Source organism: Chrysemys picta, chromosome 1 (assembly GCF_011386835.1).
Source record: "Chrysemys picta bellii isolate R12L10 chromosome 1, ASM1138683v2, whole genome shotgun sequence".
NCBI classification, from domain to species: Eukaryota; Metazoa; Chordata; order Testudines; family Emydidae; genus Chrysemys; species Chrysemys picta.
In genome coordinates this window covers 54,256,869-54,272,206 of record NC_088791.1, presented here as the reverse complement: position 1 = coordinate 54,272,206, position 15,338 = coordinate 54,256,869, and positions in this window count along the sequence as shown.

The following is a 15,338-nucleotide window of genomic DNA, read 5'->3' as shown; positions in this document are numbered from 1 at the left end:
GTGGAACTTCTATGCTCTTTAACATTTAAGTTTAGGGACAGAATCTTGCTCCCCTGGCAGAGATGTGCAAGTTGACAGTGTGGAAGAGGACACTGCTTTCACCATGCTGTTGTGCCAGCCCAAGGAGCAGCTAGAATCCTTCATTTTGTTGTTCTGTGAGCAAAAGGATACGAGCATTGTAGTGGTGCTAGACTTATCAGGGATAACAGCCATGGCTCAGTGCCTTTCAGCTGGTACTGGGTGGAGCACATACTGTACCCTGTTAAAGGGTGTAGCAACTTGCCACTTCCACATATGCTCCCCCAGCAGAATGCCTCCTCTTTAGCGGTGCTGATATGGTGTTCCTCATGCCCTCTTTTGCTCAAACAGTGGTTTAAAAAGTCACAGTATAGCATATGCCATAGAGGCTTTTGAATGGCCATCTGATTTACAGGCTGCTGCCTTCAGAGGTATTTTTTTCCTCTGGGCAAATACATAGAGAAGTGCGAAAAACAAAAGCAGAGTGATGTTCTAGCTGGGAGTAGATTATTGCTGACAGGAGAACAAAGTACATTCCCTACTGAAATGCAATCAGAGACCGTGGTTATGAAAAACCAGAAGTGATCATTATGTCCCAGTTAACCTGATACATTTAAAGCACTGCACAACCATTTTATGTCTCCATCTTCCAATCTGCAAAATAGGGATTTCAGTACCGAATTTGCTAAGACTTAATGTGCTATGGCATTTAAATCACTTTGGAGAGCCCTAGATACAAGGTGTAAGGAAAATGCAAAGTACTGGTTTGATTGTACCATCCTCCAGGAAAATCAAAGAGGAATCAGTTCTTCCAGATTCCACTCATAGAAGTCCATGATGCATAGCATAGGTTCCTGGACATCGCATACTCCTGCTTCCTCTGCCACCACCCCAAAAAGGGCTGAGAGGCAATATTATGTACCAGCTAAAGGGGCAGCAACTGCCCCTAACTCCCAAGCAACCACAGAGAGAGAGAGAGAGATCCAGGCTACCACACTCCAAAACAACCCCTGCAGACAAGGGTGCTAAACACCTTGTCTTTCTAGACAAAGGGGTATTTCCATCCACCAGCCTCCAGTTTAGAATTGCTGACTCCCAGATCCTGTTAGCAAAGTATGATTTCACAAATTACTCCAAATTCTTGGAGTTCAAAGACAAACTCGCTCAGGAGGACAGGGCCCAATGCCAAGCCCTCATTGATGAAAGCAAACTGGTAGCTAAGACCTCTCTTCAAGCTGCAATGGATGTGGCCGATACTGCATCTAAAGTTATAGCTATGGTGATAGTTACAAGACATGAATCTTGGTTTAACTCTTTGGTGTTCCCTAGGGAAATCCAAAACACCATTGAGGAATTGCCCTTTGACAAGTCCAATCTCTTAAACGAAAAGCCTGACGAGTGTTTACACTTGCCCTCTGCTCCCTGAAGCCCTGAAGAGAAAATACCACAAAAAGGTGTGTAAGCCAAGACCTCTCCCTCAGCCATTCTACCACCAGCACCCTTATGAACTGCCATGCAAATATCAGAGAGTAGAAAGATCTATGTATACAGCTTCTTTCACCTCAACCACAGCCACTCAATACCATCCACCAACCAAGGAGTTACTTTTTGATGGGAAACTCAAGAACTGTGTATCTTTATTGATGCAATGGTCTATTGCCCCCCAATTTTTGGTGGCCTCCTTGCCCTTTGTGACCACAACTGGAGGGCAATAACAAATGACAAGTGGGTACAGATATCTTCCACTCCACCTACATTTTTCCGTTTCTTTCCCCATCTCCCTACAAACCCCCTTCCCTCTTCAGGGACCACTGTCATGGGGAAAACTCCTTCAGAGTATAGACCAAGTATCACTTCAAATCAAGAGAAAACATTCTACTCCCCATATTTCATAGTTTCCCAAGAAAAAGGAAGGAGACACACCCATTCTGAGTAGCTTTATTCAAAATAAAATTCTCTGTGGTTACACTGGCAACAATAAGCCTCTCCCTGGAGAGGGCACATAGTTTGTGGTTTTCATCAGCTGTTCCGTCCTGCTCCCTGCTTGGGGCTTGTCAAGGCTGTATCCCCACTTCGAACTTTAGGGTACAATGTGGGGGCCTGCATGAAGACTTCTAAGCTTAACTACCAGTTTAGCTCTGGTCCGCTGCCTCCATCTCAAGCTAATTCCCTTCCCTGGGAAGCCTTGAGAAACCTTTCACCAATTCCCTGGTGAATACAGATCCAAACCCCTTGGATCTAAAAACAAGGAGAAATTAACCATTCCCCTCCTTCCTCCCACCAACTCCTGGTGAATACAGATCCAACCCCCTTGGATCTAAAACAAGGAAAAATCAATCAGGTTCTTAAAAGAAGGCTTTTAATTAAAGAAAAAAGGTAAAAATCATCTCTGTAAAATCAGGATGGAAAATAACTTTACAGGGTAATCAAACTTAAAGAGCTCAGAGGACTCCCCTCTAGTCTTAGGTTCAAAGTACAGCAAACCAAGATAAACACTCTAGTAAAAGGTACATTTACAAGTTGAGAAAACAAAGTAAAACTAAGACGCCTTGCCTGGCTATTTACTTACAAGTTTGAAATAGGAGAGACTTGTTTAGAAAGAGGTGGAGAACCTGGATTGATGTCTGGTCCCTCTCAGTCCCAAGAGCGAACGAACTCCCAAACAAAGAGCACAAACAAAAGCCTCCCCCCCCCCCAAGATTTGAAAGTATCTTGTCCCCTTATTGGTCCTTTGGGTCAGATGCCAGCCAGGTTACCTGAGCTTCTTAACCCTTTACAGGGAAAAGGATTTTGGAGTCTCTGGCCAGGAGGGATTTTATAGTACTGTACACAGGACAGCTGTTACCCTTCCCTTTATAGTTATGACAGGGCTCCACTGTAAGGGTGGCCTTGCTACCCATCTCCAGTTGCAACCTGTGCTCCTGATGGCTCTGAACCCTGCATTCCCTGCCAGGCCTGGTGCAGCACTCCCACGGTGACCAGTCTATGAGCGTCTCCTTCCACCTCCCCTCAGCTTGGCTTGGCTCTGCAGCTGGGAAGGGAAAGGGACTGCCTGGCAGGGGAGTACAGGGGCCAGAGCCACCAGGAGCCTGGGGTGATTTGGAGTCAGATAGTAGGGTCCCCAGCAGACAGCATGATGGTACAGGTAAAGCCTGGTGGACCAAATAGAAGATCCTCAAGGGTGGCTCCAGACCCTGCACTCCCCTGCCAGGTGGCTTTTTCCCTCCCTGGCTGTAGAGTGTCCTCCTAGCCAGCAGGTGCCAGTCACAGGGGTGAAGCTCAGAGGCAAGTCAGCATGAGGATGCTGCAGCTGGGACAGCAGAGGAGGACAGGGGCTGGGGTTGCTGGGGGCCCAGGGTGCAGCCAGAGCCAAAGAGGGGGCTCTTCTTTACCTGTAGATAGCATGACAGAAAACAGAGGGAAAATTAACTGAAGTGCATCCCAAAATGTGCCTGATTGGACTAGTAGTGTGAATGCTATTCAAAAAATCAGCTAACATGCCATCTTTGGCACGTGTGTTATACATTGCCAATCCCTGTCAGCTAGGTGAAACACTGAGGTGCTTTCACTACAGAGCCAACACCTGAAGAGCCCTCTGGCCTGCCAAGATTTGGACATTGCCTTATCCAATCCCCCCGAAAATATTATTGAATGCCACTGCCTTATATTCTCGACACAGAGCATGAGCGGCACAACTACACAGGTGCAGACTAACAGACACAACTTGCTAGAAATCTGCATAGAGCAAATGCTTACCCATATGTAGAATACAGATATGGACTACACACTTTGAAGAACCTCCAGTCGCTGGTAAGTTGTCACATTTTGGGGTTCAACCCAGCCTAGTAAGGATTTGTGTCACCACTTGCCCTGCAACTCTGGGTGCCTTCAATTCTCTGCTGCTGTGGCTCAGACCTTGGACACCAATAGCCAGCATGCAGGTCATACCCTGGCTTGCACCGTCCAGTTACTGTTCGCAGAGTGACACCAAAAGCCCCCACTCCCAAATTTTCCACAAACTGTGTCCCTGCTGTGTCCAGCCTTCATCCCGAACACTCACAGAAGTTAAGTTTGCTATTCTTTTAGAGAGTGAATACATTTCAACTGATGAACTGAACTGGGGCTAACACGCCCTTTCCTTCAAGCACAGCACTGAGCTGCTTTTCAGTAAAAATAAAACAAAACAAATTTATTAACAAAAGAACACAGATTAAGGGATACCAATGTGAAGGGATAAAGCTGGAAATGGTTAAAAATAAACAAAAGTAAAACAGGTTTCTAAGACTAAAAATTAACTCAGTCAAAACTTAACTTGTTCAAGATGGTGTCTTCATCAATCTTGCTTTTCCAGTTCTAGCTTTTAGCCATTGCTGGATCTCCACAGAGTCTAAGGTGCTGGCTTTTCTTGCCCACTCAAGTGAAGGATAACCCAAAGTCTTTCTGTGTGTCCTTATATAGCAAAGTCTGCCTTTGTTTCAAGGATCAAATTGTTCCCCTGGGGTTGTGTCCTGTCTCCTTCAGGGGGCTGACTCCATCTTGATTAAGGTGTCCCCAGTGTGTGTGTTCCAAAGTGATGCTTCCTGCTGCAATTTTACAAGGTAAATGTCCCTTTAGCAATTCCAGATGCCAGTTGACTAGGTATTATCCTTCTTTTGTGATCCAGACATGCTGACTCCACAACCACCTTGTGAACTTTGATGGCTGTGTTTACCGCACATGTAAATTGCAATCCCATTGTCACTGGATAACCCTGCTTCATTTGTATTCAAGATCTGGGCAGATCTGCTTTTTACTTTATTCAATACAGACTTTAAAACATGATATCAGAGGACATCCATAACTGCACGTATAGCACTGCCACATACATTTCTATTAACGACCAGTGTGGTGTTAGTTTTCAAACGATACCTCCCAAGACATATTTTGTACAAATATCATTGCAATAGGATGTAGGGTGTGAATGCCTAGGATCACATACATAACCTCAATTTTTTCACTGACTGTCTTAAAGTCTCCATCTACAACAGATATATACACAGAAATCTCTCTCCAGCCCTCATACCATAAACAAGTTACTGTATTTATTGTCTGTACTGGATAAAACAAGTTACTGTATTTATCGTCTGAGTAGGTCAGCATGTGTAACTTTTGTCAGAGTGGAAGCATCCTGCATGTCCAAAAGAAACAATTATCCTCCAAACTATATTTGTTTCTTTTGTTCCTTCTGTAGGACTGATATCTGACATTGGTGCTGATGGCATTGCTGTTATCTTGGCAAGTTGTCAGCCATTTAGTTTTAAACCCAACATTCTCCTCCACTTGCAATTATGGCATTCTTGTCATGGTGTTTTTTCCTGTTCCCGTTCCCCTGACACATAGTTCTTTTGTAACTATTCAAAACTAATAATCTTTGGTTCGAGGAGCTTGTTAAATGTTGTCACTAAGGTTTTGGTCCTCCTGTCCATGAGTTTCTGAACTGGTGACCTAATGAAGCACTGCAAAGTGTGCTGTGATATTTTAATCATGATAAGTATGGATCTTTTGAACTCACCAGGGCATTTTTAAAAATCAAGACCTTTGATACTCATACTGACTTTTCTGCTAATCCATTTTACTGTGCATAGTAAACACTTGACACAATATATCAAAGATAAGCACTGAAATGAGTGACTTGTACATTTTGTGCAATTATCTGTTAACTCATTTTGATGCTCATGGCAAGCAAACAGTGATTTACAATGTGTTAATACATTATTACATTGCTGTTGTGCAATAGCTCACTTCCAAAATAAAAAATCAAGTAGTAGTCCACCTGTAAAAAGTAATCTTTCCTATTTAATTCAGAGAGGTATCCTCCAGCCTTGTGCCAAGGACAATCAACAACCTCAAGTGGCTTCAATGGTTCTTTTATATTCTGGTCAGCAGACAAGTTAACATGCCAATTTGATTATTTCCATTTGCAAACTGCTCTTCAACACAGGCACACATGGAACTTTCTGTTCTACTATTTGAGACTCTGAATGGTACATAAGCTAATTTTGTGCCTACTGCAGGAAACAAGCTTAGACTCCAGTCCTGCCTAAGCTTCTTTCATAGAGCAATTCAAAATGAATCCAGCCCAAAGATACATCACAGGCTGGCTATAGTTATATGCCATGTATTACACATTTCAGGGGTACTATTACATCTACTGTTGTTTTTTTTAATCACTCCTAACAAAAACACTCAAACCATATCAGTCCAGCCCTTATACTGATACTGCTAATGTTTCTACATTACTAATTTTCAGTATGGGGCATCATCCAGATGGAATAACCCCAGGTACTCTGCTTCAATTATATTATGGTTCATGAGTCAGCTTTCCAGGAATCACTGCCAATTTAACATCATAAAATAATCTCATCATTGTTTTTTTCATCTTCTTGTCTCTAAGGTGTTTACATCCGTAGCACACTGCACACACATCTAAGCTGGGAGTTTAATCGCAACAGAGCTGTCTCCTTAACCAAATCAATTGATGACATTTAAATCTCTTAATTAAAATCGCCATAATATCAGCCAATCCCAAATAATTTTTTTCTCAGTACAAAACCAGCATAACTTTGTATGAAGGAGGAGCGGTAGTAACTTGATGCTATAAATGCTACTGTTTTCAGTTGCTTAACAAGTGCACCTTGGCCTTTTCTATTTGCATGCTCAAAAACACCCTCTCATTTTTAGTGAGTGGCCTATATTGTGTCAAAAAACATCAGTGCTTGCCCATGATTATTTTTGTGATCCATTTCCCTGAAAACACTACCAGTATTAAAGACTTTGCTTGGTTCCTGTACCTACTGTTCTGTCCAAGGACTAATGTAATTTAGAAACCTGACTGTTTTTCTAATCCTGCATTTGTGCAAAAACTGAAGTGGCCAGCTGGCTACTAATGGAATCATGTGCATTGGCTTGTTGCATTTAGATGAGGCCTTCACCAAGAATTTGTTTAAATGCCTGTATGTAGAGGTGATGCCATGAATCCCACAGTTGCTTTGGAATGGCCTCAGGCTGGCCAATCTTTAGTTGTTTAAATGAACCCCTGTAAAAAAATCACGTTAACTTTCAAAGGTCAAAAAAGGACAAAATAACAAAAAAGCCAATCAAAAGCACAGCAGTGCCACTCACACTCTTATCACAGCCAGCAGAAAGGCTGATTAGAACATTCATAGAGTTCTCCTCTGTGTACATTACGCATTCTGAATTGAACATTGAATGGTGTTCTCTTATTTACCAGAAAGCAAAAAAGGCAGACAAGACAATCTTCATCTGAGTGTCCAATAAAAGTGAATATCGTGCCAAAATAACAACATGTGAAGCCACATGGCTACAAACTTTATAATTTATCTGTCAGGAAAGATGGCCATTTTTATAAATTGCCTAGTGATTTTCATTCAGTCCAACTGATTTAGTGGCAATAGGAATTAAATTCTAGCTATACTTAATAATAATGGGCTAGATTGTTTCCTCTCATTCTGCACTACATGAAAAACCACAGGCGGAAGATTTTTGAGCGCAAGTCTCCATGGGGAATCTCTTACAGACATTCCTCCACACTCTGGTTTCAGAGAGGGCTTGATTTTGCTGCCAGGTTAAAGGCCCCAAAGCTGGTGGGCGTTCTGTGGCCCTCCAGAGCTCCACTTCTTTAGTCTTAGCAGCTCCTAGAGACCCAAAGGGGACAAAGGGCAGGATGGTTTGCATCCCCTTCTGCAACCCTATTCCTGGCCTACCTCTTCCTCCTGAATTTCATACTATTTAGCATGCTTATTGTGTCTTTTTTTTAAGCCTTTAGCAGGACACACACAAACCCTGTCATAGTATGTTGCTGAAAATAAATGGCAATATAAAAGAAGCAGAAAAGAATGATAATTTAACTGCATATAGGATTTTGCTAAACTCATCTGCAAACTCTCTTTGTGTAATACAACCCCTGTGATCATTGCTTATTTTGCTTTTCTTAAAATATCATCTATGGGCAAATTCCTTTTCAGAGAAATTGGCATTAACGATAAGATTGCAAAAGTGAAGCGCACATAATTACATACCTCATAAGTTGGGTAAGTGCAAATATACGTATTAGCATGAGCACAAGATCACCTCATTGGCTGGGCTGTATGAAAATACCAGATTTGTAAGGATTAGTTAGACATAAGCAAATATATATAAGCTTTAAACTAGGTTTGACGGGGACAGGTGAGCAAAGCCCACAGGTAAGTGGGGAATATGGAGACCGGGGAGATGGGTCGGAAACAAGAGGGAGTGTGGGCTATATTGGCAGAGAGAAAGGAGAGTCAGGACAAAACTGGGAGGAAAGATCAAACCAGTATCTTAGATGCCTATATACAAATGCAAGAAGTATGGGGAATAAGCAGGAAGAACTGGAAGTGCTAATAAATAAATACAACTATGACATTGTTGGCATCACTGAAACTTGGTGGGATAATACACATGATTGGAATGTTGGTGTGGATGGGTACAGCTTGCTCAGGAAGGATAGACAGGGGAAAAAGGGAGGAGGTGTTGCCTTATATATTAAAAATGTACACACTTGGACTGAGGTAGAGATGGACATAGGAGACGGAAGTGTTGAGAGTCTCTGGGTTAGGCTTAAAGGGGCAAAAAACAAGGGAGATGTCATGCTAGGAGTCTACTACAGGCCACCTAACCAGGGGGAAGAGGTGGATGAGGCTTTTTTCAAGCAACTAACAAAATCATCCAAAGCCCAAGATTTGGTGGTGATGGGGGACTTCAACTATCCGGATATATGTTGGGAAAATAACACAGCGGGGCACAGACTATCCAACAAATTCTTGGACTGCATTGGAGACAACTTTTTATTTCAGAAGGTTGAAAAAGCTACTAGGGGGGAAGCTGTTCTAGACTTGATTTTAACAAATAGGGAGGAACTCATTGAGAATGTGAAAGTAGAAGGCAGCCTGGGTGAAAGTGATCATGAAATCATAGAGTTTGCAATTCTAACGAAGGGTAGAAGGGAGAACAGCAAAATAGAGACAATGGATTTCAGGAAGGCAGATTTTGGGAAGCTCAGAGAGCTGATAGGTAAGGTCCCATGGGAATCAAGACTGAGGGGAAAAACAACTGAGGAGAGTTGGCAGTTTTTCAAAGGGACACTATTAAGGGCCCAAAAGCAAGCTATTCCGCTGGTTAGGAAAGATAGAAAATGTGGCAAAAGACCACCTTGGCTTAACCATGAGATCTTGCATGATCTAAAAAATAAAAAGGAGTCATATAAAAAATGGAAACTAGGACAGATTACAAAGGAGGAATATAGGCAAACAACACAGGAATGCAGGGGCAAGATTAGAAAGGCAAAGGCCCAAAATGAGCTCAAACTAGCTATGGGAATAAAAGGAAACAAGAAGACTTTTTATCAATACATTAGAAGCAAGAGGAAGACCAAAGACAGGGTAGGCCCACTGCTTAGTGAAGAGGGAGAAACAGTAACAGGAAACTTGGAAATGGCAGAGATGCTTAATGACTTCTTTGTTTCGGTCTTCACCGAGAAGTCTGAAGCAATGCCTAACATAGTGAATGCTAATGGGAAGGGGGTAGGTTTAGCGGATAAAATAAAAAAAGAACAAGTTAAAAATCACTTAGAAAAGTTAGATGCCTGCAAGTCACCCGGGCCTGATGAAATGCATCCTAGAATACTCAAGGAGCTAATAGAGGAGGTATCTGAGCCTCTAGCTATTATCTTTGGAAAGTCATGGGAGACGGGAGAGATTCCAGAAGACTGGAAAAGGGCAAATATAGTGCCCATCTATAAAAAGGGAAATAAAAACAACCCAGGTAACTACAGACCAGTTAGTTTAACTTCTGTGCCAGGGAAGATAATGGAGCAAGTAATTAAGGAAATCATCTGCAAACACTTGGAAGGTGGTAAGGTGATAGGGAACAGCCAGCATGGATTTGTGAAGAACAAATCATGTCAAACCAATCTGATAGCTTTCTTTGATAGAATAACGAGCCTTGTGGATAAGGGTGAAGCGGTGGATGTGGTATACCTAGACTTTAGTAAGGCATTTGATACGGTCTCGCATGATATTCTTATCGATAAACTAGGCAAATACAAATTAGATGGGGCTACTATAAGGTGGGTGCATAACTGGCTGGATAACCGTACTCAGAGAGTTGTTATTAATGGTTCCCAATCCTGCTGGAAAGGCGTAACGAGTGGGGTTCCGCAGGGGTCTGTCTTGGGACCGGCTCTGTTCAATATCTTCATCAATGACTTAGATATTGGCATAGAAAGTACGCTTATTAAGTTTGCGGATGATACCAAACTGGGAGGGATTGCAACTACTTTGGAGGACAGGGTCATAATTCAAAATGATCTGGACAAATTGGAGAAATGGTCTGAGTTAAACAGGATGAAGTTTAACAAAGACAAATGCAAAGTGCTCCACTTAGGAAGGAAAAATCAATTTCACACATACAGAATGGGAAAAGACTGTCTAGGAAGGAGTACGGCAGAAAGGGATCTAGGGGTTATAGTGGACCACAAGCTAAATATGAGTCAACAGTGTGATGCTGTTGCAAAAAAAGCAAACATGATTCTGGGATGCATTAACAGGTGTGTTGTGAGCAAGACACGAGAAGTCATTCTTCCGCTCTACTCTGCTCTGGTTAGGCCTCAGCTGGAGTATTGTGTCCAGTTCTGGGCGCCGCATTTTAAAAAAGATGTGGAGAAATTGGAAAGGGTCCAAAGAAGAGCAACAAGAATGATTAAAGGTCTTGAGAACATGACCTATGAAGGAAGGCTGAAAAAACTGGGTTTGTTTAGTTTGGAGAAGAGAAGACTGAGAGGGGACATGATAGCAGTTTACAGGTATCTAAAAGGGTGTCATGAGGAGGAGGGAGAGAACTTGTTCACCTTAGCCTCTAAGGATAGAACCAGAAACAATGGGTTTAAACTGCAGCAAGGGAGGTCTAGGTTGGACATTAGGAAAAAGTTCCTAACTGTCAGGGTGGTTAAACACTGGAATAAATTGCCTAGGGAGGTTGTGGAATCTCCGTCTCTGGAGATATTTAAGAGTAGGTTAGATAAATGTCTATCAGGGATGGTCTAGACAGTATTTGGTCCTGCCATGCGGGCAGGGGACTGGACTCGATGACCTCTCGAGGTCCCTTCCAGTCCTATAATCTATGATTCTATGATTCTATGATATGTGTGCAACTGCATGTGTCCAGTGTTGGCAGGGAATATACTGTGACAGAGCTGCAGATATCGAAATAAAGGACAATAAGGGCAATGATGAAATACTGGTATCTAAGAATTCCCTGTTGTGCTGGCATGCAAGCAGTGGTATTGTTTTTGTTGAGACGGCGCTTTCATTGAAACCCCACTTTAAAGGCGCTTCTAGCTGTTTGAAAAATCTACCTTTGGAGCTGAGGCAGAACAACAGAGGGCCAGGTGTGCAGGGAGCAGCCACTGTGGAGGAATAGGCCTTCAGTGCAGATAACCCTGTACTTCTGAGGGAGAGAGTTTGAGGGCTGAAACTCCATTTTTTTCCTGCTAGTGGGGAAACTCTGTCCACCCAGAAGAACTGAGAAGAAACAGAGTTTCCTCCCTCTTTGATTTTCCTGCGGGATGGTACAATCAAACCAGTACTTTGCACTTTCCTTGCACCTTGTATCTAGGGCTCTCCAAAGTGCTTTACAACCCATAGCACATTAAGCCTTAGTAAATTCGGTACTGCAATCCCTATTTTGCAGATGGGAAGATGGAGGCATCCGATGGTTGTGCAGTGCTTTAAGTGTACCAAGTTAATTGGGACGTGTCCATTAATGATCACTTCTGGTTTTTCATTAAGTGATTTCATTTCATGAGTGGAAGCTGGAAGAATCATTGTCTGACCAATGGGTTCTATCATGCCACTGAGGAATAGCATTTATTAAGGAAAGGTTACTCACTCATAACCATTGTTCTTTCTGTGTCACGTTTGTGAACTCCCATTTGTGGGGATATTGCACCTCCTGATGTTAATTCAGTGGAGAATGTGGTAATGCCCAGAAGTCATCAGAAAAAGAACTTTTTTTGCAAGGGGGGATAGGCATAGAGAAGAGGAAACACAACTCTGCTGCCAGGCAGCCCGAGGCACAATGTTATGGCCACATCTGTTCAGTCACAGAGTTTTCACCTGTTTCTATAGGTTTCATATTAAATGCTCCCCAACAGAGTTCAACCCTTGACAATTCAACATCTATTTTATCACTCAACTAGTAACATTCCCCATGTTTCACACACAAGCCCTCCTTTTTCTCATGGGCAGTAAAATAAGCCTTTCAGTCCTGCTATCTATGTATTTTGAATCACTTTAGTTGTCACATGGAAAAATTTATATTGAAAATAAAGAACAGATTGCAGAGAGATTATATTTTACAATTCCCTTTACACCCGGATCCCTGTGTTGCTCCTCTAACTTGTTTAGGTTCTTTCTGCCATACGTTTAACTGATTTTTCACTAGTTTCTGTGTCACCAATTATCGATCCGAACACAGCGGTGAAATGAGGACTGATACATGGATGGATATTAAATGGCAGGTCTCAACTTTATTAAACTTAAACATAGGGCAGGGGCACTATTTGCCCATTTAATTGGTTTCGGTGTGGGGGTTACAGGAATCCTCCCATATAACCCATAACTCAGGAGAGGTTCCCCTAGTCCTACCCATCAGCTTGCTCTGAATTCTACCATCTGCCCGCCACAAGGGGGTCAGAGGGTGCAGAAGTGAGGGTCGCAAGATCTGACCTCAGCCTGCAAGGGCGCCAAGATCTGAACCTCTCCCATGAGCCCAAGGCCCACCAGAAAATCCAAGGCTTTTACCCCTGGGAACCGTTCATTTTATCATTTTAACTGCACTGGAAACCAGCTGCAAATTGTGACAAATTAACAACTCAAGCAGGTACCTCAGTTAGGTATTAAGTGCATTCCTACTTAACCTACTGTAGCTTGAAGGTGCTGCAAGGAAGGTGAAAACCTCCCCAGATGTTAGAGACCAGGCCACGGGTAGTCAGACCTAGAGCAAGAGCCAGGGAAAAGATCTGAACCGAGAGTCAGGGCTAGAGTCAGGAACCAATAGCCACGCCAGGAGTCAGAGCCAGAACCAGGAACTAAGCCAAGGGTCAGAGCTAGGATCAGGAACCAGTAGACATGCCAAGGGTGAGAGCCAGAGTCAGGGTGAGGATGCTGGAACCAGGAGCAAGGTGAGGGAACTAGGCAGGAACAGGACTAGAGCAAGACAGGAGCAGCTGACACAGGGAGGATCATAGCTATGGGTGTGAAGGCATTGAGCAACTAGATTGTTGCTGATGGGTTTAACAGCCAGCTACCCTTCCTGACCAATCAGGTGGTGCAGTCAATCAGGTCGCCTTGCAGGTCAGCTTCACTGCTGGAGTTGTCACCCTGCGCTGCTGGCTCCCTCAAGTTCCCCCTACCTGTTGAGGAAGGTGGGTGGCATTTTGCATCACCTGCATGTTAAGCAGTAAGTTCTGCTACTACACCATTTTATGCTGCCCTTGTTCCTGTCCTCCATGAGTCCTGAGCCTAAACATGTTCTTGAAAGAGCACTACAGCCTTCCACAGCACATGTCCAACCATTCTCACACCTGTGAGGGCTGTAACTAAAGCAGGTAGGCTGGGAGGTGCTGCTCATTATATGGATGCAGTGATACTCCAATATGTATTTTTCATCTCTGGCTATTATAATCCTATGCTAAGTCTAGGCTTAGATCATGTTAATTCTCAATTCTCATTTGGTTTTACTGTGTCTTGATAACCCTTCAAAGTATTTTTAACAAACGATCTAATTAAGACTGATATTTAAATGCCATGCTTTAGGAAAAAGGACAGCTTGAGATGCAGCTAAAGAGCAGCATGGAATGACAGGGAACCTGCAAGCAGCAGTTTAGGTTAGAGACAAGGTAATCTTGTTTCCTCTTTTATCTTTTGGGAGGAACAACCCCCAGCCACCAAACTGAATTTTATTTAGCAGTTAAATGAGATGGTGGACAAAAGCCCCTCCCCTAGCTTCTCAGTACAGCGTAAGAACTTGTACTTCAAAAACAAGCATCTCAAAAATGTGGAATATTGTTTTCCAACCTCCCTTTTCCTTTTGGTTAATATCTGTGTTTAGTGATCATCTGATCACTAAGAACACGACCAAAATTATCTACAGAGCAAACATGACTTTGCTTTTAATATCTGTGATAACATGGTTATGGGTTGTAATTTTGCATGTGTTTCAGAAAACCAAGAATGGTGTACTGGAATCTTGCTGCTTACAGTATGGAAACTAGCTGTCACTGAGAGCTCCCTGCTGCAGGCTGCTGTCATTGGTGGGAAAATGCTTGACTCTGTATTATACACTTCTGCAGAAAATGGGTTTGCCTAGACCAGTGGCTCTCAACCTTTCCAGACTACTGTACCCCATTCAGGAGTCTGATTTGTCTTGTGTACCCCAGTTTCATATCTCACTTAAAAACTACTTGCTTACAAAATAAGACACAAATTCAAAAGTGTCACAGCACACTTTTACTGAAAAATGGCTTGGTTTCTCAGTTTTTACCATATAATTATAAAATAAATCAATTGGAATATAAATAGTGTACTTACATTTAAGTATACAGCAGATAGAGCAGTATAAACAAGTCATTGCCTGCATGAAATTTTAGTTTGTACTGACTTTGCTAGTGCTTTTGATGTAGCCTGTTGTAAAACTATCCAAGTATCTAGATGAGTTGATATACCCCGTGGAAGACTTCTGCGTATCCCTGTTTGAGAACTACTGGCGTACACTGTAGATCACGATGCAAAGCTCCGTAAAGACTATCACTAGAATCCCGTGGCAGATCCTGAATTTTCTGTTTTCAACAGCATCTAATACTGTTCTCACAACCTCTAGAAATTAGCAATAATTTGGTAAATTTACTTCATTTTTAGTCATTAAGCCTTGTTTGTTCCTATCGTTAACCCCAACTGTTGGTACATATTTGCTTGGTGTGAATGCACCTGCACACTCTCACATTCACACTGTGCTCTCTCCAAAAGCTTTAACAATTGTTCTAGAAACTTGACGCTCTACTCCAAGCTTTTTATTCTCTCATACCCTAAACATCCACCGCCCTTTGCTGCCTCTCTCTCCCTGTGTAACAAGTCTCCCTGCTACCCTGCTGTTCATGTCCTATGGATGTCTTCCCCTCCCATCCCTTGTCACACAGCCAACATGATGCTAATCTTAAGGGGCACAGCCTCTGCCCTCACACA